This window comes from Sus scrofa, chromosome 18 (genome assembly GCF_054392235.1).
Source record: "Sus scrofa isolate SSC_HxYL_T2T_F1_AM1 chromosome 18, Sscrofa_HxYL_maternal_Yorkshire_Landrace_v2.0, whole genome shotgun sequence".
NCBI classification, from domain to species: domain Eukaryota; kingdom Metazoa; phylum Chordata; class Mammalia; order Artiodactyla; family Suidae; genus Sus; species Sus scrofa.
The window spans coordinates 62,864,976-62,891,283 of record NC_139400.1 but is presented as its reverse complement, the minus strand read 5'-3'; the positions used below and the strand labels follow the sequence as shown (position 1 = coordinate 62,891,283).

The window sequence follows — 26,308 nt, the reverse complement described above, 5'->3', positions numbered from 1 at the left end:
TTTTTTGGAATAGTTTCAGAAGGATAGGTGTTAGCTTTTGTCTAAATTTTTGATAGAGTTCACCTATGAAGCCATCTGGTCCTGGACTTTTTTTGCCGGAAGTTTTTTAATCACAGTTTCAATTTCAGTACTTATGATTGGCCTATTCGTCTTTTCTATTTCTTCTTGGTTTAGTCTTGGAAGATTGTACTTTGCTAAGAATTTGTCTATTTCTTCTAGGTTGTCCATTTTATTTGCACATAGTTGCTTGTAGTAGTCTCCTGTGTTCTTTTGTGTTTCTGTGATGTCTGTTGTAACTTCTTTTTTTCTAATTTTATTGATCTGAGTACTCTCTCTTTTTTTCTTGATGAGTCTGGCTAAGGGTTTATCAATTTTGTTGATCTTTTCAAGAACCAGCTTTTCGTTTCTTTGATCTTTTCTATTGTTTTCTTTGTCTCTATTTCCTTTATTTCTGCTCTGATCTTTATGATTTCTTTCCTTGTACTAATTTTGGGTTTTATTTGTTCTTCTTTCTCTAGTTTGTTTTAGGTGTAAGGTTAGGTTATTTATTTGAGGCATTTCCTATTTGCTGAGATAAGATTGTATTGCTAGAAACTTCCCTCTTAGAACGGCTTTTGCTGCATCCCGTAGGTTTTGGAGTGTTGCATCTTCATTGTCATTTGTCTCCAGGTATTTTTTATTTTCCTCTTTGATTTCTTCAGTGATCGTTGGTTGTTTAGTAGCATGTTGTTTAGTCTCCACGTGTTTGTGTTTTTTTTGCAGTTTTTTTCTTTTCCTTGATTTCTAGTCTTAAAGTATTGTATTTGGAAAAGATGCTTAATATGATTTCAGTGCTCTAAAATTTACCAAGGCATGATTTGTGGCCCGGAATGTGATCTGTCCTTGAGAATGTTTTGTGTGCACTCGAGAAGAATGTGTACTCTGCTGCTTTTGGATGGAATATCTATAAATATCTATTATGTCTATCTGGTCTAATGCATCATTTCCGGCCTGTGTTTCCTTGTTGATTTTTTGTCTAGATAATGTGCCCATTGCTGTAAGTGGAGTGTTAAAGTCACCCACTATTATTGTGTTATTGTCAATTTCTCTTTTTCTGACTGTTAGCAGTTCCTTATATGTTGAGGTGCTTCTATGTTGGGTGCATCTGTTTTACAATTGTTACACCTTCTTCTTGGACTGATCCTTTGATCATCATGTGATGTCCTTCTTTGTCTCTTGTAACCTTCTTTATTTGAAGATCTATTTTGTCTGATATGAGTATTACTACTACAGCTTTCTTTTGAGTTCTGTTTCCATGGAATGTTTTCTTCCATCCTCTCACTTTCAGTTTGTATGTGTCCCTAGAACTGAAATGGGTCTCTTTTTTAGGGTGGCACTCGTGGCATATGGAGGTTCCCAGGCTGGGGGTCAAATCAGAGCTGTAGCCACTGGCCTACACCACAGCTGCACAGGATCAGAGTCACATCTGCAACCTACACCACAGCTCATGGAAGTGCTGGGTCCTTAACCCGCTGAGTGGGGCGAGGGATTGATCCCAGGTCCTCATGGATGCTAGTTGGGTTCGTTAACCACTAAGCCATGATGGGAATTCCCTTTTTTCTCCCTTCTTGTCTTGTTTTCTTCTCTTGTGGCTTGATAACTATCTTCAGTGTTGTGTTTGGATTGCTTTTTCTTATTTTTGTGTGTATTGTAGATTTTGATTTTCAGTTATCAAGAGGTTTTGATATAGGAATATATATGTGTACACACACACACACACACACACACACACACACACACACAAAGATTGTTTTAAGTTGCTGGTCTCTTAATTGCAAATGCATCTCCAGTTTCCTGCATTTGTGTCCTCCTCTTCTCATGATTTCTAGTTTTGGTAGCATTTTTGTGTGTGGTTGATTTCCTACCTTTAATATATCTTTGCCTTTACCAGTGAGCCTTGCCATTTGTGACTTTCTTGTTTCTAGTTGTGGCCTTTATTTTTTTTTCCACTTAGAGAAGTTCCTTTAGTATTTCTTATAAAGCTTGTTTAGTGGTACTAAATTCTCTTAGCTTTTATTTATCTGTAAAGCTTTTAATTTCTCCTTCAAATCTGAATGAGAGCCTTGATGGGTAGAGTAATCTTGGTTGGAGTTTTTTTTCCTTTCATCACTTTAACTATTTCATGCCACTCCCTTCTGGCCTGCAGAGTTTCTGCTAAAAAATCAGCAAATAAACTTATTGGGGTTCCCTTGAATGTTATTTGTTTGTTTTCCCTAGCTGCTGCTTTCAATCTTTGCTCTTTGTCTTTAATTTTGGTCAGTTTAATTAATATGTATCTCAGGTTGTTCCTCCTTGGGTTTATTTTATATGGTACTCACTGTGCTTTCTGGATTCTAGTGAGTGATTCCTCTCCCATGTTAGGGAATTTTTCAGCTGTTCTCTTCAAAAATTTTCTCTGGCCCTTTCTCTCTCTCTTATCCTTCTGGCACGCCTATGATGCAGATGTTGGTGTGTTTAAAGTTGTCCCAGAGTTCTCTTAGACTGTCTTCATTTCTTTTCAATCTTTTTTCTCTTTTCTGTTCATGTCAGTGATTTCCACCAGTCTGTCTTCCACCTCGCTTATTCATTCTTCTGCCTCCTGTATTCTGCTGTTGGTTCCTTCTAGTGAATTTTTTATTTCAGTTATTGTATTTTGCATTTCTACTCGCTTAAACTTTGAATCTTCTATTTCTTTGTTCAGTGTTTCTTGTAATTTATCAATATTTGCCTCTAGTTTATTTCCAAGATCTTGATTTATCTTAACTATCATTAGTCTAAAGTTTTTTTTCATGGAGGTTGATAATCTCCGGATCACTTAGCTGTTTTTCTGTTGGCTTTTTTTTTTTTTCCTTGTTCCTTCATCTGGGTCATAATTCTCTGCCTTTTCATTTTGTAGATTTTTGTGTGGTCTCCTTTATGCAGGCAATAGGGTTATAGCCTCTCTTGTTTATAACATCTGCGCCTGTGGCTGAAGTTAATACAGGGGCTTATTGCAGGCTTCCTGATGGGAGGGACTGGTGCCTGCCCTCTGGTAGATGGAGATAGATTCTTATCCCTCTGGTGACTGGGGCTTTGTCTCTGGGTATGGTTAGAGGCAGCTGTGTGCCTAGGAGGACTTTGGGCAGAGCCAGTTTGCTGAAAGGTATGGCTGTGTTCCCACCCTCTTTTTTGTTTGGCCTGGGCCCTGATGGGTGGGGCCATATTTTTCCAGGATTTTTCTTCTGGGGGCATTCATGCTGATAATTATACCCGAGACCTCTGATTCCAATGTGCTTCCCCCACAATGAGCCACAGTCACCCCCTGTTTTCCCAGGAGATCCTCCAAGAACCACAGGTAGGCCTGACCAAGATTGTTATGGCATCTCTGCTTTGCCCTGGGACCCAGTGCACATGAAAGCCTCTGTGTACCTTTCAAGAGTAGAGTCTCCATTTTCCCCAGTCCTGTGGAGCTCCTGCACAAAAGCCCTGCTGGCCTCAACACCAGATGCTCTGGGGGCTCCTTGTCCCAATGCCAGACCCCCAGGTGTGAAAACCTGACGTGGGGTTCGGAACTCTCACTTCTGTGGGAGAGCTTCTGCAGTGGTTATTTTCCAGTCTGTAGGTTGTCTTCTTTCACGAAAGCACCCCTCTTACCATCGTAATGTGGCTTCTTCTTTGTCTTTGGGTGCAGGGTGTCTGTTTTGGTGGTCTCCAGTCTATTTTGTTGATGCTCTTTCAGCATCTGGTTGTAATTTTGGTGTTTTCGTCCGAGCAGGTGAGCCCCGACCTTCTCCTCTGCCATCTTACTCCCGTCCACTCCCATATAGCTTTAGAGCACATTTAAGCTCTTGCTCACTGGGTTGCTAAGCTGAGAAATGGTTCAGTTAAATCACAGGAGAGTTTACAGTACAAAACAGACAGAGAGATACATGTGTACCGTGCTAGGTCAAAATGAATAGTGACAGTTCAGACTGAAGTGTATTCTTTCATTCACTGAAAGTGTGTGAACTGTGAACTGTGTGTGCTAAGTTCTGTGGACCCGAGGCAGTAGAAGTCGGGCTTTCCATCCACAAGAAGTAACAGTCTAGATGGAGACGCCGCCATAACTGTGGGTGGTTACGTGGGGCAGGGCGAGTGCCGTAACATAGACACCTACAAATAATCTTGAGGACAGCAGACAGGAGAGTGAGTGGTTACGATGCGGCCAGGAAGTGCTTTGCTGTCATGATGCTCAGTTAGCCGGCCTGAGAATGACTGAAAGGCAGTGATTTCACAGTTCAGCTTTACCCCTGGTTGGCTGGCTGTGAGAAGCCATGTTCGGCTCCTGTATATATTTTATCAGAATCACTGTGCTTGAGCTACGGGATCTTGGAGAGCCTTATCAAACTTTAAGGATGCAGCTTGTCTAGAGGATGAAAGCATCCTCGAGGTGCTTGAGAATTGTTCCTGAGAGGTCAGAGTTCGCTGTTTGCCGTGTCACACTGACACTTTCCCTGAACAGCATGAGAGCAAAGCAGCCCCATCTGTTTCTGTGGGACGATCCTGAGACTACGTGGAAGGGGGCAGGCCGTGGCTTAGGGCAGCATGTGACTTGTAAGGAATTTCGCATGGAGAGAATTCTACTCTGTGGTTCTGAAATTAGAGAAAAGAGGAAGTGGGTTTTATTACTGTGGCATAAGGGGCCCCTCTGCCCTTGATTCGTCTTTCTTTTTCTAATTTGTAACCATTTCCTGACTGGCGTCCACGTGGCACTTTTTCATTAGTTCCCTGATGCTCACATTGGTTATCGGCCAGGCCACTACTCAGCAAGCCTGGAGCCTTGTCCCCACACCTGGGCTCACACTACTAATAGGTCACACTGGGCCTGGTGCTGGCCTGCAAGGCCAGATGGAACTGCTCAACCCTGTGTTCATCTGTCACGGTTGCCAGGCGCTGAGGGGGCTTGCTCCTCTCATTTTCTCTGTGAGCATGACTGAGATCAAAGGGAGGGAGGTACTTACATGATAACCTAGAACTTTGCTCAAACACAGAGGCTGCTATCGGGGCAGCGTCTTCCATCACACTTTCCCTACAGGCACGGAAGGAAAGGGGCAAATTAGGTTTAAGTGCAGCAGCCTTTCTTGCACAGCGTTATCCAGCCGCTGCTTCTTGCTATGTTTCCTGAACGCATCAGAGTTGTATTAATCAATGGGTTCAGGGATTTGAGATTTCCTGACCTAATCACAGGATTTGGGAAGTACTGATTTGTGTTTACATGAAGCTGTGGCTGTGATTGCAAACTCTGTACCTGCCTGAGCTCACGTCTGTCGTTCCACATTCCGGGCTTGAGATGGTTCTGGCTGCGAGTGGAGGTGAATTACCTCTGTTTGTTCTATAAGCAGAGACAGTCTAATTCCAGGATGCATTTCGTATGAAACAATATTGACAGACAGTGTTCATAATGGCAGCAAGAGTTTGTGGAAGTAATGGTGATAAGGCCTTTGGGCTCGTGTCCCAGATTTTTAAAAAAGACCTTGCAGTGTTTCTGAGTTTACGTTGGTCATGTTCTACTTCTCTTCAAAATTATACTTCGCTGGTACCTTAAAGAAAGGGAGCTATGAACTGAGGGTATGGCCTTCAGTTAGGGAATAACTAGGAATTAACTAAGAGGAATGATTCTTTTAGAAAAGTAACATTCAGATAACACAATAAGTCTTTATTTAGTAAGCAAAATGTATATGATTGTTCTCTAGACTGTTGCAGTCTTTGAGTTACTGCATCGTTTTGGAATAGACCAGGAAAGTGGAAGCTGAGTGATGCAGCCTTTGGTTAATGCCATTGTCAATGCTTAATGTTCTCTTTATCAGGATAATTATATTTTATAAGAACAGATATTGGTTCCTCTGTGGGTTTTCAGAAATCACAGGTAGTCCATGTAATTATCATTCCTTTCTGAAAACAGGTATCTATATATTTACCAATATCTATGTAGACATATAGATACATGTATTTACACAGACTGACACACGACTAACTGATGGTGGAAAGCTGAAGCGTAGACACTTCCCAGGTCAGTGCTGCCTTGACGAAGGTGCTACATTATATGTGTGTGTTTGAGTGCACACCTGTCTTCAGTGCTGTCAGCTATGGTGTATTTCAAATGTTTTACCTTTTTTCCCCAGAAAATATTGGTATGTATTAGGAATACCAAGGTTGCCCCCAATCTGAGTAACTCCCATAGCAGGTGGTGGAGCAGACTGCCCTGGGAGTCAGGTTCCTCGGGTTAGATCTTCCTGGTGGACTCCTGTTGAACTTGACACTTAAATTATTTGGGTCTCACATTCCTCACTTGTAAAATAGTGGTAATAATGACCGCCATAAAGGGTTTTTAGGAAGATGAAGTTAAAAGAGCTCATGTGTAAAGAGACATTGCTTAGTGCTTTGAACCCTGGCTCTGGAGTCAGCAGGTGTGGATTCGAATCCTGACTGCTATGTAAAAGCTATGTAACCCTGGGAAGTTCATTTAGTGCTACGTGCAATAAATAATGTAAGGCATGTTTAAGAGCCTAGAGCCTGGGCCATAGTAAGAACTCAATAAATGTTTGCTATTATTATTAAATTATTATAACTATGCAGTTGTTAACTTTTTAAATGATGAGCCAGTAATAAGACCATGTCTAACACTGAGGGTGAATGTTTTCTGCAAACGTATCATAAGAGCAGATTTGGAGAATTTAGTGGCGTGGCAGGTAGCATTTTGTTGATTTATAGCCTGCCGACTTTGTGAGGGAATGACTATTTGTAGGTTTGAGCTAAAGTGTGATTTTTGCATTTATTTGTTTTAAAGACACCTGGAATCGTTTAGCTTGTCCATGCTTCGGAACACTTCTATGATAAACATGAGAGTTAATTGGTATTTATATGGTTACAGCTTCTCTGACTATGTTTTGCTGTGTGGATGATTTTAATGGCCATTCTTTGAGGGAAAGAATGAATTTTCTGTTTCAGTTAAAAAAAATCAGACTTTTGTAAAAGAGGCGGATCATATTTATTGACAACTATAGTCTGCAGAAAAATATTCCCTTTCTTTCCTTAGCCAAATATTTGTCAATTTCTTATATATTTTCCTACCTTTCCATGGTTCTGCTTCAGAGGCTCCTAGGAGATATCTCTTCTTCCAGGGTTTCATTCATTCATTTTGTACTTTCCAGAGACACTTACCTAAAGCTCAGGCTCTGTTCATCTCACCCCCAGGACTAATGGTTCCTCATCTTGACCTAGGATGTCTGTTCCCCCAAATCATATTTCTGTGCCTCCTTTCTACTTATCTTGCCCCACTGGACTATGGTGTTCTTTCTTTTTTAAAATATTCCCATTGAAGTACAGCTGAGTTACAGTGTTGTGTTAGTTTTAGGTGTATAGCACAGTGATTCAATTGTACACACACATACGTGTTTTTTTCCCTTACAGGTTATTACAAAATACTGAGTGTAATTCTCTGTGCTCTGTAGTAGGTCCTTGTTGGTTATCTATTTTATATATAGTAGTATGTATATGTTAATCCCAACCTACTAATTTATCACTCTCCCTACCCCCCTTTCCCCTTTGGTAAGCATAAATTTGTTTTCTGTTCTGGAAATAAGTTGGCTTGTATCTTTTGTTGTTGTTGTTGTTCTAGATTCCACATATAAGCGGTAACATATGATGTTGGTCTTTGTCTGGTTTACTTCACTAAGTATGATAATCTATAGGTCCATCCATGTTGCTGTAAATGGCGTCACTTCATCCTTTTTAATGGCTACGTAGTATTCTATTGTGTACATGCACCACATCTTCTTTATCCATTCATCTGTCAATGGATATTTAGGTTGCTTCTGTGTCTTGGGTATGTAAATAGTGCTGCAGTGGGTGTTGGGGTGCATGTATCTTTTTGAATGATGATTTTCTTTGGATATATCCACAGGAGTGGGACTGGAGGATGATGTGATAGCTCTGTTTTTTAGTTTTTTAAGGAACCTCCCTACTGTTATCCTTGGTGGCTGTACAGTTTACCGTATCATTAACAATGTAGGAGGGTTCTTTTTTCTCCACTCTCTCCAGCACTTACTATTTTGCAGACTTTTTGATAGCAGTCCTTCTGACCAGTGTGAGGTGATACCTTACTGTAGTTTTGATTTGCATTTATCTAATAATTAGCAATGTTGAGCATCTTTTCATGTGCCTTTTGGCCATTCATGTGTCTTCTTTGAAGAAAGATCTCTTTAGACCTTCTGGCCAGTTTTTGATTGGGTTGTCTGTTTGTTTGTTTGGTACAGAAGTGTATGAGCTCTTTGGATATTTTGGAGATTAATCCCTTGTCGTTCATATCACTTGCAAATATTTTCTCCCATTCTGTGTGATGCCTTTTGCTTCCTTTATGATTTCCTTTGCTGTGCGAAAACTTTTAAGTTTAATCAGAATGGGCAACTGCCAGCCTCCACATGCCTGCCCTACCTCCTCCAAGTGACAGCAGTTGTGTCAAAAGAATATAAAAGCCAAAACATTTTATGCATATTTAGTAATGCATAAAAGATGCTTTTAATCAGATCTGGAATAAAAGGCAAAATCACCATATTTGCTTCAAAAAAAAGAAAGAAAGAAAATATTCACTGACCACCATTTTCTACAAAATAAAGCCCAATATTATAAGTTTCTTGACAGTCAGGTTTCATTGAACCATTTCACCTTCATCTCTTAAATGAATGCTAATCAATAGTCCTGAGAGGATATCTCTTGTCCCTTGCCTTTGATAATAAAAATTAGCAGCAGAACAAACAAACAAACAAAAAGAGTAAAAAGACAACCCATAGAATTTGAAAACCATATCTAATAAAGGTTAATATCCAGAGGGTATAAAGAACTCCTACAATTCAACAACAAACAGCCCAAAATGGACAAAGGATTTGAACAGATATTTCTCTGAAGATATACAAATTGTCAATAAGCAGATGAAAATATGCTCAACATTAGAGAAAAATGCAGATCAAAATCAAAACGAGATACCACTTCACACCCATTAGGGTGACTCTTATGAACAAACAAACAAACAAACAAACAAAACAGTTCCCAGCGTGGAGAAACTGCAATAGAAGATGGCACAGCTGCTCTGGAAAGCAGTTTAGCAGTTTTTTTCAAAAAAGTCAGACATCATCATATGTGTCAGTAATTCAGTCCTAACTATACATCCCAAAGATTTGAATGCAAACACTCAGATATGTGCACACCAATGGACATGGCAGTGCCATTCACAACAGCCAAAAAGTGGAAACAACCCAGGTGTCCATTAATGGATGGATTTATGAACGAAATGTTGTATATCATAGAATATTATTCAGCCATGAAAAGGGAATGAAAGTCTGATACATGCTGATACAATATTGATGAACTCTGAAAACATTATGCTAAGTCACACATCAAAGTACAATATTGTGTGATTCCACTTACAGTGTACCTAGAATAGGCAACTTCATAGAGACAAATTCATAGAGACGAGGAGGAGGCGAGTGGGGAGTTACTATTTAACGAGTACAGAGTTTTTACTTAGAATGACTAAAAAGTTTTGGAAGTGGTGATTAAATTGAAAATGCGCGGAAGGCAACTATACTTTAAAAAGGTTAAAACAGTAAATGTAAGGTTATCTATATTTTTATCTTATATATTTAATGTAAAAATGAAATGCATTCATTCCAGTCTTTCTTTGCTCTTCAGGTTTTGTCTCTGGGACTTTGATATCTGTCTCACTAATGTTTCTTTTCTCTCTCATGAAAGAAGTTCATGTAAGTTGTCTGTGAGCATTTAAACAACGTTTCTGAATAGCTGTGAAGTTTTAAACATCAATTAAAAGCAGAGAAACAAAAGAACACTGTGAATAAACATGAATAAATAAGGGAATAATTAGATTATTTGAAAATTCTTTAGGTTTAGTCAGAATTTGCAATAACCCCATGAGGGCAGTGAGTCTGGCTTAATTATTGATGCTATAAAGCAGTCTGAGCCTAGAGTTTTCTCCAGCTTTACCGTTTATGATTTTATAAAAGCTGTCCAGATGGGCCCACTTGGTTTGGGCTCATAGGCAAACTGGTCTCCAGCCAGATACTCCATCTTCTTGTATCACACCTCTCCGTAGAGCTGAAATGTTCCCCTGAAGAGAAACTTTTAAAAATCCCACAAACTCTAATTTAGATTTGGCAATCACTGTGCTATGGTGTTTGAGTGTTTTAGACGCAGCAATAAATAGTGTTTTAAAACTTCCCATGTCTTGTGCCTTAGTCACTCTGCTCACTGACTCTAAAGGCAAAAGCCTTGGATGTAAGAAAGAATTAAATCACTCATTGGCTAAGATGGCCCTTCCTACCCCATACCTCAGATTCGCCTCGTTTTGATCACACCCAGGGTAGTGCAACGAGAGATGGAAGGAGGCGAGACGGTGCATTTGTCTGTGAGCTCGTGCTCCTCAGGGAGCTGGGGTGACAGCTGACTCACCTCCGTGACATTTACTCTGCCATGGTTTTGCCTTTGCCTCTCAAAGACTTCTACGTCTTTATCTTAAGACTCTTTGGTCTCCTTGGGGCAGTGCACTGTGGGGGTCTGTGGGACAAAGGACTGACTCATTCAAATATGTTTTATATTACACCAAATATCATCAAACAGAAGACAATAGGAACCCAACGTCAAATTCTATTTAACAACTTTCCAAACTTCATCCAGTCTCACATTTATTTTGAACAAACTACTTTGAGTCTTTTCTGGAACAAGGCAACAGGTATACAAGAGATGGAGCACAAATACATCAAAGGGTTTAATGCAGAACATTTTGGCCTTTGGATATGTAATATTGTATCGGCTACTTTGGATACACATCAGCTTTTCTTCTGTTGTTGTTCTAGGGTTCTTAGGCGAAAGGGTCGTTTGTTATAGATTTTACTATTTGAAACACTTCTTTGCTGTTACCTTTGGAGGTGTTCTTGTCTTGTTTTGTTTTCATCTTTTGGCCCCCCTGTAACATATGCAGTTCCTGGGCCAGGGCTCAGATCTGAGCTGCAGGTGCGACCTGCACTGTTCCGAGTCGGGAGTCAAACCTGTGTCCTGGCGCTGCAGAGAGGCCACGGATCCTGTTGCCCCACACGGGAACTCCTGGTGGATCTGTTCTTGGAGACTATAAATGTGATACATTTGCCCATCCCTCCCTATGACAAGAGATGAGTGGTATGTATGGCTGGTTTGACCGTGTGAGTGCTCAGTCCATACTCAGTGGTTAAAATCAAAGCATTTGGAAAGCGATACACACACACACACACACACACACACACCCCACACGTGTACATTCGCACATGATACATGCATACATATGTGCTTGTATGTTTATATATACTTCTCCCCGCTTTTAGGGTAGAGGATCTTATAAACAATGTTGTGGCCGATGCACAGAGACAGAAAAAGGAATGGCCACAGGGCAAAGGGCAGCCTTGAGGTGTAACTTGTAAAACTGGTTTCTTGGGGCGACCTGCTCTTTCTGCACAAGGCAGAGGATCATTACAACAGCGTGGAGAGTGTTAGCGCATAGCCCTGTGGCAGGCACAGGATTCCTGGAAAGTCTCAGAGTGATGTATCTTCAGTGGAACTCCTGTACCACGGATGTGAGGTCCCTGAGCAGAGATTATACTGACAGAGACGAAGTGGGCATTTCCACCGCGCCCTCTCAACCTCACTGGTTGGCTTCGTATTGACAACGGAAAGTAAACCTTTCCTTCTTCCCTTTCCCTGGAAACCGTGCGTGGTGGAAGTTGGTTGATGTGCAGTGAATCCCTAGTGGGAAATTACTAGAACTAACCAGACAAGGAATATTTGTTTTCAAATGGGTTTTTAAATTGACCTTGATAGTTTTCAATGTTTCTTAATTAGTGTTTGCAAATCTGCTGATTTTACGAAAAATCTGTTTCTTGCTGTATTAGAGTATAGCATCACAACAAAATTAGCATTCCATATGTTGTTTTGTTAAACATCCTTGGTGACTTTCTTTAAAATCCCTTGGGAACTGTTTTGAAATTTGTTGAAACACATTTGCAGCAAAGGGAGTGGCAGTCATCCCCACGTTGCTCTTCCCGCAAAGCATCGCCAGCACTTGGACGTGGCTGGGACGCTCTCGGGGCGCGTATACCCTTCGGACGTTACTCACAAATGAGGGGCCCTTTTTGCCGAAGCAGGAGCACCTTGCTATGGAATTCTGGCAATGACATGATACCACGATAAAGTTCATCTATTTTGTAAAGGCTGGAGTGGCAAAAGTCATCAATAAAAGCTTTAATTAAGGTTTTCTCTTCTCTAAACTAAGTGAGAAAATTCAGCTCCCCTTCCCTAAAATCTCCTTCGGAACTGAGTAGAAACAGAAGAATATATTCCATTTGATCCTGGGGAACGGGGTTGTCTCTCGTTGGTGGTACTAAGCATTTACTCAAAGTGAGGTGTGGAAAGAGCTGCCGTGTCTGTGTCTTCGCTGCAGCCTTAACATGTAGTCAGCAGACATACTGAACACCTACTATGTGCCAGGAGCTGATATTACTGACGGGACGAAGACGCCATGGCATCAGCTGTTCTGCTCAGAAGGCATCATAGCTTAGCAGCAGAAATGACAGGTGGCACATCAGGGCGCGGGGCGGCGGGGGGGGGGGTGCTTCCCTGAGGAGTAGATGCTTCACCTTAAAGGGTGAATGAAAGGTTACAAGGTCAGAAAGGCGCAGAAGTACCTTCTAAGATGAACAACTGACCCATAAAAGGCGCTGAGGTGTAAAAGGGTGCGGGGTGTTGGTGTGATGGTCATTCCCTGTGGCCGGCCGTGGGGTTCAGGATGGGCCCTGAGGGAACGGTACTTGGAAAGGTAGGTCGGTGTGTTTTCTGCCACCCTAGGAGTTTGGACTTCATTTTGTAGGATACGGAGAAGCTGAAAAAATGTCAAGAAGGGACAGAAATTAATTAATGATGTGTGAGTGGAAGGGAGGATACTGAAGACACCAGTATTAGTTAAGAAGCTGTTGATGTTATGGCCACACCTGCTGGATATGGACGTCCCCCGGGGGGCCGAGGTTGGAACCCAGGCTTCTGCAGTGACCGGAGCCTCTGCAGTCAGATTCTTAACCCACTGCGCCACAGCGGGAACGCCCAAGAAGCTATTGTAATAGTCTCGGAGAAGAGCCTGAGGGCTGGAACGAAATCGTAACGGTAGCAACTAAAAGGGTCCGGGGCGGGGTCTTTAGGAAGAAGAAGTGCTTTCGCCGTTAGGCGTGAAGGTCGGACAAAAGGAGTCCCGGTGAATTTCAGAGCTGATGGTGTGCCACCGGGGGGAGTCACAGCGCCTCGTCGTTAGGGAATGCGGGCGAGGTTCTGAGGGCCAGGAATCGAGCTCTGGTTTGGACACAGACTTTGAGGTTGGAGGGAATATGGCGGAGGGGCGGGTCTGTGCGTTGGCTCTGGTAGTGGAGGCATTTCTTGCCCCTCTTTTGGTGGGTCGAGGCGTTTCCTTCCCATGAGAGAAGGGTCCAGGGCGGTGGGTGGGGTCTGATACTTGTCTCATCCTGACGGCTGATCACCGCTCCCACGCCCAGGACCCTGAAGGCGCTCTCTCCACGCTCTCGTCCTTCCTTGTGGCCTCTCCACTCGTCTCCGACTTGAGGGTCTGTTAAAATACTGGCTGTTTGCCTCCTGGCTGCATTTGTGGTGATGGCCTCTTTCTCCCATGCCCCTATGACCCACTTTTCCTAGGGGGTGCTTATCAATTCTCTGGAAATTTGTTCTTCTGGTTGCCTTGCTAGTTTTGCTCTAGGATGTGCTCAAGAAAAGTCATCGTCAACGTTTTGGCTTGTTCTCAATATGTGGGTAAGGATCTCGTGTGGCTTTCTGCATTCTAAGTGGATGCATGGAATCAATTTTGATAATTAAAGAACGGACAGTTACTTTAGATCTGAAAAGCAGAGTTGGGGACAGCTGCTGGCAGATATTTAGACCAAGTACAAAGTGGTCATTTCAGAGTGGCGAAGAGATAAACTTGTTGGTATCAGCTCTCAAAAATGCACGTGGGAATCTGGGTGCACTTGGCAGGCTCTTCTAGACCGTTCGGGTCAGAACTGTTTCTGCTGGGCTGCCGGTACCTGCCGTCGCTCTTCCCTGGCAGTACCTTGAAGACACCACCTTGTGACTGAGGATAAATAAAGCAAAAACAAAACTGGCGTTATGATTATTGTATTAATAATTTAATGTAGGCTCATTGTTTTGGAAACTCACACTGCGATGATTAAAAACCTAACCAGACCACGATCAAGGTGGATGCAGGAAGAGTTGGACACACGTACAGTATTTTTCTCCCGCAGATTAGGTTGGGGGAAAGGGGTGGTCAGCAAACCTTTTCTGTAAAGGGTCATCCAGATGATAAATATTTTAGGCTTTGCAGGCTGTGCAGCCTCTGGTATTATTTTGTTGCAACTCACTCTGCTTCAGTAGAACACAAGCATCTATAGACCATATAAAACCAATAGATATGGCTGTGTTCCTGCGAAACTTTATTTACAACAACGAGTGGCTGCTGGATTGATCCCCAGACCGCAGGTTGCCAGCCCCTGAGTTAGGGGGCTGATACAGATAATAGAGTGCGCCCACTGCCACGCAGGCCATGTGGCCACCGGTCTACCCCACAGAGCCCTCTCGGTGAACAAGATCTCTTGTGGCTCTTCTACATGCCAAGTGGAAGAACAGAGGGCAAAACTCACTCGCTGGACACAAGCCTCATCTAATGTAACGAATCAGAACACTTGCCTGTGGGACATGCGTCCTACTCTGGGCTGCAGGTGGCATTTGAGAGTCACAACGACCATCCACCGTCCACCGCTTGGTCCTCCCGCATCCTTCGTGGAATGATGCAGAGAGTCAGTGATAGCGTAGTAGTATCAGTGGTCACGCATGTGTGTATACAGTGTGTGTCCACTTTTAAAATAAAAGAACACTACTATATGTGTGATGGGAGAAAGGAATACATTTGAAATTACTCTGTATAAGAATTAATTTCAGTTTTTTTTCATTTTCTCGCCTTAAGCTATGAAACAGAACCTCAATTTCGTTTCCTGCTGGAGGTATGTCCTTTCCTTCAGAGCACCATTTAACAGTTTGAGAATGACGATAAGGGCATAATGTAAAAGTGACTTAATCTTACTAAGCCCTGGACCAGTGGATCCTGTTAACAGAGCCTCTTACTGGAGGGCTGGGGCTAACCTTCTGTTTCTAAGGATGGGATGAATCGATCTCTGTAACGGTGCATTTTCCTTTCTGCTAGTGAACTGGACACTCCGAGAGACATATTTATTAATTCAGAACAGACTTTTGGTATACTGACAGTGAAGACAGTTTTCCGACCTCTGAAGGGCTGCTCTAGATAAAGAGCACTTGCTAACTACGTTCTCTTAGAAGTAGAACCATGACTCATCTCCTGTACCCTAGGAAGCATCCTAAGCCCGGATGGCTAACCAAGCCCTTCAGCTAGAAAAACTGGATTCTAATGAGGTCGGTGGGTACTGGAAATATGTCGAGGATGTGGTCAGGGGTCACTTTCAGGGCTGGTTTGGGGACGGTTGAAAAATAGGCAGAATTCATTCTTATTATCTTCCCACTCCCTCCTTTAGTAGCAATCTCTCCATTCTTTAATTTACTCATCCACTTTGAAGAATCTAATATGCAGTTCTTGTCCTTTAAGTCTCTTTTTATCCAGACACTTCTAAAACCTTTTCTCTGCTCATAGTCACATCAGGCAGTATCTGTTAGTAAACTAATTCATGCCAGTGCTGACTTACATTGACTAAATTGCGATAGTACTCAGGTGTATTCTGCAGTGCAAGAGGGAACGTGGTTTTGGTCACAGGAGCAAAGGTCTAACGGTGGATGGATGATTTTCTGTTGCGGCATGAGCCGTCGCTGTCATATCCTGTATTCATTCATTTTTCGTCTCATCCAGCCCATCTTTCTTGACCATCCGCCATATGCTAGGCTCTGTTTTAAGGATTGTGCAAAGGATTACATGGTTTGGCTTTAGGTGGACGCTGACATGACTGCCCCCGTCATTGCATACTCTGGTCACCACGCCCCTTCTCTGCTCACATCCAGTGGTTCTCATCACCATCAGTGGCATTTGCAAGACTGAACCTCATCTTGCCCAAACGTCTTCTCTCACCTTATTTCCTGCCTCTGTCCAGCTTTGTCTCTCTGCTCCAGCCCCATGGACTCTTTGACATTCCTCAAGCAAGCTCATGTTTAGGAATGTTGTGTTTGCTGTTCTGTCTGTCTGAGATATTCTGTCCGTAGACATCTGTGGGGCTTAATCCCTCATTTTATCAGAGCTCTGCTCAAATGCTACCTCGACAGAGAAGCTCTACCTAGTATGGTACTAGTCCTTTCGTCTCTGTTCCCTTTTCTTGCTTCATTTTTCTCATAGCAGTAATTATCAGCAGGCATCATCCTACACGCGTGCGCGCACACGCACGCACGCACACACACACACACACACACACACACACACTGAGTGGGGCCTTTCTCTCCACTAGAATGTAATCCTAAACTCCATAAAGTCAGGTGTTTTGTTTTGTTTGTTGCATTGTTAGCACCTAAGACGGAGCCTGGGCATAATACATATTCCATCAATAGTTGTAGATTGTCGAATCTCTGCCTCCCTTGGAGCATCTACAACAAAGTTTTTCTAATCTTGGGTTCATGTCTCTTGCCCACCTAAGCAAAGAGGGCATAGCATTGCTATACCGAACATGCCTATTAAGGGAGTTTCATCGTAAGAAGCCTCAGTTACCTACCAAAGATGCAGCTAATGCTATATTCGTACATTCCCTTCCTAGAGCCCTGTTTTCAGGATGCTTGGCCGTCATGGCTTTGGTTTGGCTCTGCTGTGATTTTTACATGGTGTTAATGTGTTCTTGACATATTTCAGAGACCAGGCTTGTCATTTACTTTGAGGGAGCCCATGAATTTCTCTCTTACACTTTTGAAATGAAATTTCAGAATTGAATCAAATTTATTGTTTCAATCAAAATGGATTTGATTTACAGATGTCTGATCCCTTAAAAAACAGATCTAAAAAAAGAAACCTTCCATCAGCTTCAGTTTTGGTTTTCCTGTCTCCTCCAAACAAGAACTAAGGACTTTCTATAAGACATTTTCCATAAGACTTTATTGTGTTAAAAACATCGGTGCATGTTAAACTAAGTACATTATACTTGCCTAAGTTTTAAGGCTTGTTTCATCGGGGAAGTAGTTTAATCCGCTAGCAAGCTGTGTATGCCTTTTCAGAATGTGATTATTGCTCATAAAAGTGTTTTTAATTGAAAATTTTATGTCATGAATAGCCTATAGCAAACTTAGATGCACATACCTGTATTTATGTGTCTATAATTTATTTTTTAAGATTCCCTATGCAACCCTATTTTGAAATTACTAAAGGAGTTTTCTTTCTTTTTTTGTTATTCATCTGGGTAACTTTAAAAAATATTGCTCTTACGTTCAACTGTTGGCACTGTTGCAGGCAACTAAAAGCTTAAGAAAATTATTCCCTGTCTGTCCCCCCAAAAGCCACATCTAAAAAGGTCACAAAAGGAAACACACAATTCAAATAATCTCCGTGCTGTATCTGAGATTAACTTGGACACAGATGTTTTAACTTACAGTTTGATCTGGCGTAATATATACATTTAACAAAATCCTGTTTTGTATTGCTTCTATAAACACTGACGTCTGATAAAAGTGTATTGATTTTTTTGCTGTTTCAGAGCTTTTGAACCAGCGCTTAAAGCGGGTCGGCTCCAAGGCCTAAATTAACTCTTTCAGCTTTTGACCATGGTTTCCGTGTGGGGTGTGTGTGTGTGTGTGTACATGCAAGTATGTGTTTGTTTATGCTTGAAATGGATTAGAATGGCAAACCATTTTGTGGTCTGCAATATTTTACTTGCTAGGGATAATCATTAGACTTTGTTCTTGATTTTTTTTCTTAGAAGATGAAATGATTCAACACTGTTCATTACTGCTCATTTCCTAACCACACTGTAATCATTATAGGCCTAGATAGTATCTGAAAAGTTACCGAAAATATTAATGCAGCATGAATGGGGTTTTCCTCCCGCACTCTGGGCGTTTCAATACGGACGTCATACTTCCTCCTCTTGGTCCTCAGGCCTTTGTCCAGCTGGCTTTAATGTGAGACCCTTCAAGGAGGTGACTCAGGAATATCAGTCCAGTTGAAGTCTGTCTCGCTTTCAAGGTCATTTTCACACCCTCTTCTTTTTGCCCAACATTCTAATTCACTGCAGGGTAGCTCCCGACCTGGGCAGGAGTGTAGCAGCCACCACAAGGGCAAGGAGGCTTCTCCAGTTTATTCGTGTCTTCAGATCAGAATCGTGGTAACTCCTGGGGGAAAAGGTATTCCAAAATTTAAAACATCAGAAGAAATAACACAGCACCACAAGCTTTTGAAGTTACAGAGACGGTTGCTAGGGTCTGAATTAGGTGAGACACTGGCCGGTACTGAGGGCCTGGTAGGCTTTGTCATTTACAAGAGATCTTCACACGAATGCTTTCATTGGCGCCTCAGTGTGACTTTCTAAAGTGTGTGTTTTAGACACCTCCACACTGCACATGGTGACACAGTCTGAGAGAGGATGAGCCGTGAGGCGAGAGCCTGTCATCGGCAGTGCTTTGAATTTCATCAGCCAGGAAGATCGCCTTCCCTCTGGGTACAACGGACAAACAGGCATTTAATTCAATGGAAAGTTAGTCAAATGGCGAGTCTGTGATGTTGGAGCACATTTTTTAATTTTTAAACTAATCATTTGGGTACACAATAAGCATATGTGTAACAGTGATAAGACTATTTATCTATCGGCAAATATGCTTATTTGTCTGTTTAGTCTTACACACACACACACACACACACACACACACACACACACACACACGCGCCCCCTTCAAGGCCGGGGCAAAAGCAAGTATAAGACCCCAAACTAGAAATCTATGAAGTTTTTTGTAAAGAATTCTCTCCCGACCGTAAAAATCTTTCTTTAACAAAACTTGAAGAAAGTAAAAATCTATTTCGATCTGAAGCAGGTTTTTTTAAAAAGAGGACGTCCTTGCTGGTTCCCAGATGCTGGCTGCTCCACTGATCACCTCCAGTGGCATCGGCGCGAGGCATGGGCTGGAAGGCGGCGTTGTGGGCCCGTTAAGGCTCCTGGGGAGGTCCCGACGTTTTCTTACGTAAAGTTATTAGGTGTGGGCATCACGACCTCAGACACGTTTTACATGCGTTTGTGGAGGTTTTCTTTGGTTTACATTTTCTAAAAGGCAAATGTCCTTCCTTTAGCAGAAAACACTTAAGTTCCTCAGTAAGGGAACCCTGTCGGCAACAGGAGAGGGCAAGAGAAGTGAAATTCCCAAGGATGCGGGTTCAGTCCCCGCTCGGCTGTCTCCCAGCTGGGTGATCTTGGGTAGGTTCACTTGTCTCTTTGATCCTCAGTTTTTCTCATCTGCAAAACGTAAGTAATAGCCTCCACCTTGAAGGCTGTTTGAAAGATTGTAGAGTCCGTGTGTGTTGGCCCAGGATGACTTTTTAAACATCAGGCATTTGATTTATATGAGGACTGGGACTTCGGATTTCGAAAAGCCTCATCGTAGAACGTTCATATGGCTGGGGACGTGTAACTCCGGTCCCTGAAATACCAAACAAGGGAGACGTAGGGCCCAGGGAGTTTAGAGTGTAAGGAGCAGCAGGGTCCTAAGGAGCCACTGCAGCCCCGCCTTTCCTCCAGGGGTTGTTTTCGGAACCTTTGGCAAAGGCACCGTGTACCGGATCAGTAAGGTGTGAAAACCAGCCTTTTGCTCAGTATCTCTTCCCAACTGTCTTTGACTTATATCTGCTTATTTTACCCACCAAACTTGCTTTTATCATTTGTGGCTTCTCAGAGCCAGCACATCTCTGCAGGATGGAGCTGGATCTGATTCGGATTCTCACATCCCTGACAGAACTGTCATCTTCGTTTCCATCACAGCATCTCGGTGGCTCTTCAGGGTGTCAGAATTCAGTGCTTCCCATTCTAGGCTGAGTTGGCACAGCTGGGGCAGAAGTCCTTAGACTCGTGAACTGAGCCACTTGGACTGACAGATCATTAAGATGCAGGTGTGGGCTTGAATTTCTCCTGTAAGATCTCAATTATCTGAATGTCGAATGATCATGAGAAAAATGAACTTCAAATTGTCATTGACATTTGAGAGTTACTTTGTACGAAACAATCAGACCTCTGATACCTTTGACCTACGGTCTCTTCTGATCGGGAAAATGGCATTAAAAAGCTTTTACTCTTAGCCTTTAATCCTACCCTACAAGATAAGATGCACACTGTTTTTCACTGGAATATCTGGAAAAATCAGTAGGCAGAAACTTGCGCGGTTATTCTCCCACCGAAATCTGAAGTATGGTGTCGAGCGCTGATGACGTGTAGCTTCTTCCACTGTTATCAAACCTTGGTGCATTGCAAGGAAAAGGTAGGTTTCAAAAGAAATGACTCCACTGGAATAGAAGCTCAGTAGCAAAATTGCATTACATTTCAGAAAATGAGAATTTTTCTGGTTACCTGATGTTGCTACTGCTTTTACTCTTAAGGCTGATTCTTTGTAAATATTTTTGGCGGACATGTTGTATGTATTTCACGCTTTGCTTTTTAGCTAGAATGTTCTAAATAAAGTTAGCTTTTTTTTTTTTTCTTCCCTAGGAGGGCACAGGGTTAGCATTCTTGATATTTATTATTTCATTTATTTATTCAACACATATTTGCCGAGTGTCCACTCAGTGACAGTTCTTGTATAAACTGAGTCTTCAAAAGAGAGGGCGTGGCCGTGTGGCCAATGGGGAGAAAGGAGTTCCCGTGCCTTTCTCAGGGGGAACGGCCTTGACAGGTTTGTGGAACTGAAATAGAGTGTGGTTAGAGCCTGGGGGAAGGAGGAGAATGGGACGAGGGACCCGCAATGATAGACTGGAAGGCAGTTCAGCTTGAGGGCTCCTAGTGAGCGTAGCGCTCGCCCTTAATTTAACGTCACCAGGCAGCCGTACATTTCATGATGTGTTTTCATTTTATAATGTTCCGATGCTGTTTCCTTCATAATTGTTAATTCTTTCCCTCTGCAGCAGTTATTACACCTAATTCTTATAATTTTATCTTCTTTTCTTTCTAATTTGCTTTCTGTTGGGTTAAAGAACCAGATAAGCAGACTAATTAGAATTATGTCCAAAGTGAGAGCAAAAAAGCCATGAATTTGGAGCAGAGACTGTCTTCTCTGGGCAAAATCTGTACGCTTTTCCTTCTAGAACTCAGCTCCGTCTAAGAGCTGGCTAGTGATCCAAACACGATGTAAGTACCCTTTCAGTCTATAATTTGAGCTATAGTGGTGTTATAAAAGATCTTTAAAAATTAATTGCATTTTGTTGTGCTTTCCATAGTTAAGCTTGTTATATCTTAATTATCTGGAAGTGTTAACTAAATAATAACACCCCAATGCATTAATATTGACTAAGAGAAACTAAACAAAGTATCGAGGATCACTGTCTAAATGAGGATCAATATTTAATTATAAATCATCTAGCGAATTATATTTTTCTTCATCTGACTATAAAATACATTAGGAGAAAATATGAACTCAAGTGAAAATTGCAGTTTTGAGTTCCCCACGTAATGACTTCTGCATTTTGGAAAGGCACGTAATTATTTTCCTGTCCCAAAATTCGGGACTCTAAACTTTCGCAGGAGCACAAGTGCACGTGGACACACAGCAATTAACTCTTTGAGGGGTGAAGCGGTTTCTTCTGTTCTCAGATCAGCTGCAGCATTTGCCACAGTATTTTGAGCAAATTAGATGATCCAGAAAATGTTTGTTGAATAAATGCCTAAATGAATAAAATCCTTGGCGTGAAAATGGACTTGAGCGTTTGCTAAATGCATTCAGAGTCATCATCCAGCCTCTTTTCTGTCTTCAGAAGAGCTTTTGTCAGGCACAAAATAGAGTGTGAATTTGTGGCTTTCTGGAATTCTCTGGACTTATTTAGGAATGTGTAGTATGGTCCTCAACTGTCTCGGGAGAAAAGGGTTAGTAGGCAACACTTACGTAGAAATAAAATCGTTTCAGACAGTGGTCAGCCATTGCAGAGTATTTGCAAAACAGCAATCAAGTGACTTTTCTCCTTGTTTGTGGATAAGAAGCTTGTCTGCTTACCTCCAGTCCTCACCCCTGGATAATTGCAGGGGAGGGACAAGTGGAAGGCGGGTACAGAACAAGTGCTGACAGCTGTCCTGAATGTGGCATCTTATTTCCTTCAGGCCTAGATATGCTTAGCATTATACAGTCCTTAGCTCTGGTCAGGATGTGGTCAGTGTTTATTGGATGGTGTATGAGAAATTGGCTCTCCAGGAGGAAAGCTCCCTCAAATTTACACTATGAATGCAAATATTAAGTGTAGAAAATTGCCTCTCAAAATTCAGGTGTTGGGGGGGGCGTTTAGAAAATTTACTGGTTGAACAGCAGCGAAAATATTACTTTTGTTTCCCCAAGGAAAAAAATCATAAGCTCTATAGTCTATATTTGGAAAGAGAGAAGTTCATTCCTAGAAATACTTGGGGATCAGAGGCTCTCAGATGGCTCGGGGTCTCTTCATCAGTGGTCAGATGATTCTAGAGAGCTTTGCGGGAGTCAAGGCAGGAAAGACGAGGAGTTGGGGTGGAGGCCTTTTAAGGAGCACAGGTATCTTTGTGTTACAACAACCCCTGAAGGTCCTGAGGAAGCAGTGGAAATACTGAATGAATCGGTGCCTAAACTTAATGGGGATGCTCTTTAGTTTAAAGAGCAGTGGTGGCAAAAGGCAGCCAGGGAAGCACCTTAACACTCTGGGGAGAAATTTATGATTTTAATCTCATCACATTCCTGTGGTGTTTAAACTACGAACTCTTCCTTGAGAAGAGCGGCTGTATTGATGTGTGAGGTCCCTGCTGGCTTTAGATTTCGGTGATGCTTTTGTAAATGAAGAACAAAGGGTGTGTCTGAGAAAGGCCTGGCATGTGCCCTTGTTTCTGAATCAAATGGTGTCATCGGAGGCATCCGCTTTGGCATCACACGTCTGTGGGGCAAGAGGAGACCAGATAGAAGCCCGGTGGTTAAGTGGTGCCTGCGTTGTGTGGAGAGTGGGCTGAGAAACCCCGGACCCAGGAAGGAGGTTAGAATGACGAGAACGCTCCCCTCACAACGGGTGAGCACAGATACGCTCCCCTCACAACGTGTGAGCACAGGTACTTGCTTTTTGTCTACACTTGAGCCACGACCTCTCAAAACTGCTTGCTCAGCCTTTCTTAATACCAGAGCAACTTAAAACAAATCCTGTCTTTTACCAGCATTGCATGAAGCCCGTCCCCTGGGCCCCGGGCTTTGACAGGATCCACTCCTAAACGTCCAGTGTCACACAGCCTAGAGAGCAGATTTGTTACTTGTGTCACAGAAGAATCAGACGGGATCGTCCAGAGTCCAGCTGCGGATCTTGAGATTGTCTGTCGTCGTGTTACTCAGGACAGAACAACTGTTTGAATCAAGGCCAAAGATGTCCTTGAGTCATTTGGTGTCAGGGCATTAATGAGCTCCGCAGACATTTCAAATTCCTTCTCCTTTCCTGCTCTCCCTCCCTTCCCACCTTATCCAGGTGTGGCCTAATCCAGTCTATTTCCCCCGAAGTAATAAGCTGTAACACACACACGTGTACACACATACATCAAATTTATGTGTATGTAATTTTTTTCGTATTATGAAGTCAGTTTTCAAAGTAGTGTTTTTCCCTTTTTTTTTTTTTTAGTAAGAGCTCAATGCTTTACTGACCTGTTTTGATTCATATGTACGTAAACATGGAGCTTCCATTTATTGTGTCCCAGGGTTTATAGAGATGACAGATACTTTGATGACCTGCTAAGCCAACTCTCAGTTGCTGGCGATGAGAAAGCTGAGGCTCAGAGTTTGAAGAGCTTTCCCCGAGATCACACAGGTGGTGGCTGCTAGGGCTCGACTTGAACCAGGCCGTGGGACGGGGGTTCTTTCCCCCTGAGCACATGATGAGTGAGCTTTCTTCATATTTCTTGCTTCCTCTGTTTCCCTTCACTTAAACTCCTGTGTTATAAAGGGGCTCGTTTCATGCACCTATGGTGTTTTCTTCTTGTTGTTTCTCACGGTGAATTTATGAAATGGTGTCATTCTGAAGTCATACGTTCTGTGGACATGTCATTTCTGTCTGTTATGCTCCTTGCTCCCTCCGCCTCCCATCTGTCTGACGAACTCCCAGGTGTGACCAAGGCTCACGTCCTCTGCCCGTCTCTGTGCCACGCGAAGCCTTCGCTGGCCCGTCGCCTCCCCACGCCGGCAGCCTGTCCCTTCCGTGTACCCTACCCGCCTTTGTGCATGTGGCTCCGAGGGCTCTTTACATTGCATTATACGTATTTCTTTGTGTGTCTCTCTTTATCCCCGGTTCCAAAATATATAAAATAGAATTCTTCACAGAACGACCCTTTAAATAATTTTAAACCCCTTTAAACTTTTATTCCTAATTTGGGTTCTGAATATGCACGTCATCTTGAAGGGGGGCCTGTTAGTTCCGTCTCCCCACAGACCTTTGGCGAATCCATTTTCACATTCCCTGAGCACCTAGCACTGTAAGTAGCCATAGGAGTTGCTCCCACAGACATCGTGTCGTTACGTCCTTACAGCAAAATCCCGGGGAGCTGAGCCGTCCTGCTCTGTGTGTGGATCTGGAAACTGGAATGCAGCGAGTACACGTCTTGTTCAAGGTTTATGCAGTGGCTGAATCCGAACTTGGAATTAATATTCAAGACTTTTCCCCCCCATCACGTCCATTCTTGTCTCATTCAGTCCTTTTTTCAGTATGCCTTATACTTCAATAAGATGTAAGAATGGCTTGTGGGAGTTTCCTGGTGGCCTAGCTGTTAAAGATCTGGTGGTGTTACTGCTGTGGCTTGGGTCATTGCTCTGGTATGGTTTCAATTCCTGGCCCAGGAACTTATGGATGCCACTTGGGGGAGACCAGAAAAAAAAAAAGAAGAAGAAAAAAAGAGTGGTTTGTAGTTGGCTGGAGGAGTTGGGAGAGATTTTGGGGGTAATTCTTTGGATTGTCTGCCCCATGTATATTTGTTCAAAAGTCACTGCCACCAATATGAAAAATATTTAAACTTTAATACTGTCCAAAGAAGGGGACTAAGTCTCCCTCAATCTTTTCTTTGTCATTATTGCCTTTATTTGCATTTATAGCTTATCTGAGTTAACTTCTTGCCATTACTCCTTTTTTTTTTTGGCCTCACCCATGGCATGCAGAAGCTCTTGGGCCAGGGATCATACCCACACCACAGCAGTGACAATATCAGGTCCTTAACGGCTGCCACCAGGGAGCTCCCATCAGCCCTTTTTTTTTTTTTTTTTTTTTAGTATGAATGAGTTCAGTATTCTAACCACTGGAAGATAGCTCTTCATTATCTAAGGCTAACAGAGAAGGGAAGATGACATTTGAGTTACTAGTTAGTTCAAAACATAGAAATTGTCTAGTAGCTTCTTCCCACTAAATTCTTTGTCAGAACTTCTAATCCATATCAAACAAACTACAAGTACTTTTTTCCCTTCTTTTTCATCTCAGAAGTCCTGTTGGTTCTTTAAGGAGCCATATGTCGAAGGGTGGAGAGAAAGAGAAGTTAACAATCTCTTAGATTCCCTCAAGTTGGATCACCTGTACCTGCATAGTCATGTCCTGTGTGATGCTTGTCCTCTGTTGTGAAAACTAGACATTACTGCTAAGCACTGTTGCTCTTACCGGGCATTTGTCAATTTGGTACTGAATAGTAAAAGATGAGCTCTTCTGTTTACATAAAGCTAAAAGTTCCTTTAGCTTTTTGAGCAGCTCCGCTCTAGAGGCAGAGCAGAAGTGTGTTTTAAAACATTAAAAGAAATGAGAAGTGTTTATCTGTTAGTAAAATGGCAGCTTGAAGGTTGAACGTTAGCTCCAGCTTTGCAATTTTTGGTTATTAACTCTATTTTGATGTCTGCCTTGCAGCTGTCAGATTAGAGTGGCAGGTGTTGAAAAGGTAAAAGCAAGAAAGGAGCTCGAGGAAGGGGTCTGCCCTCGCCAGAGGAAAATGCTTCTTGGATACGGTTTAAAAGCCTCTAAGAAAGCTGCTGCCCG

At 42.5% G+C, this 26,308-nt stretch overlaps 1 protein-coding gene across 16 annotated transcripts in view; it reads left to right on the top strand.

Moving 5' to 3' along the window:
- SUGCT (succinyl-CoA:glutarate-CoA transferase) overlaps positions 1 to 26,308 on the top strand; it is a 643,257-nt gene that overhangs the window by 357,316 nt on the left and 259,633 nt on the right. The gene's annotated exons all lie outside the window — the stretch shown is intronic.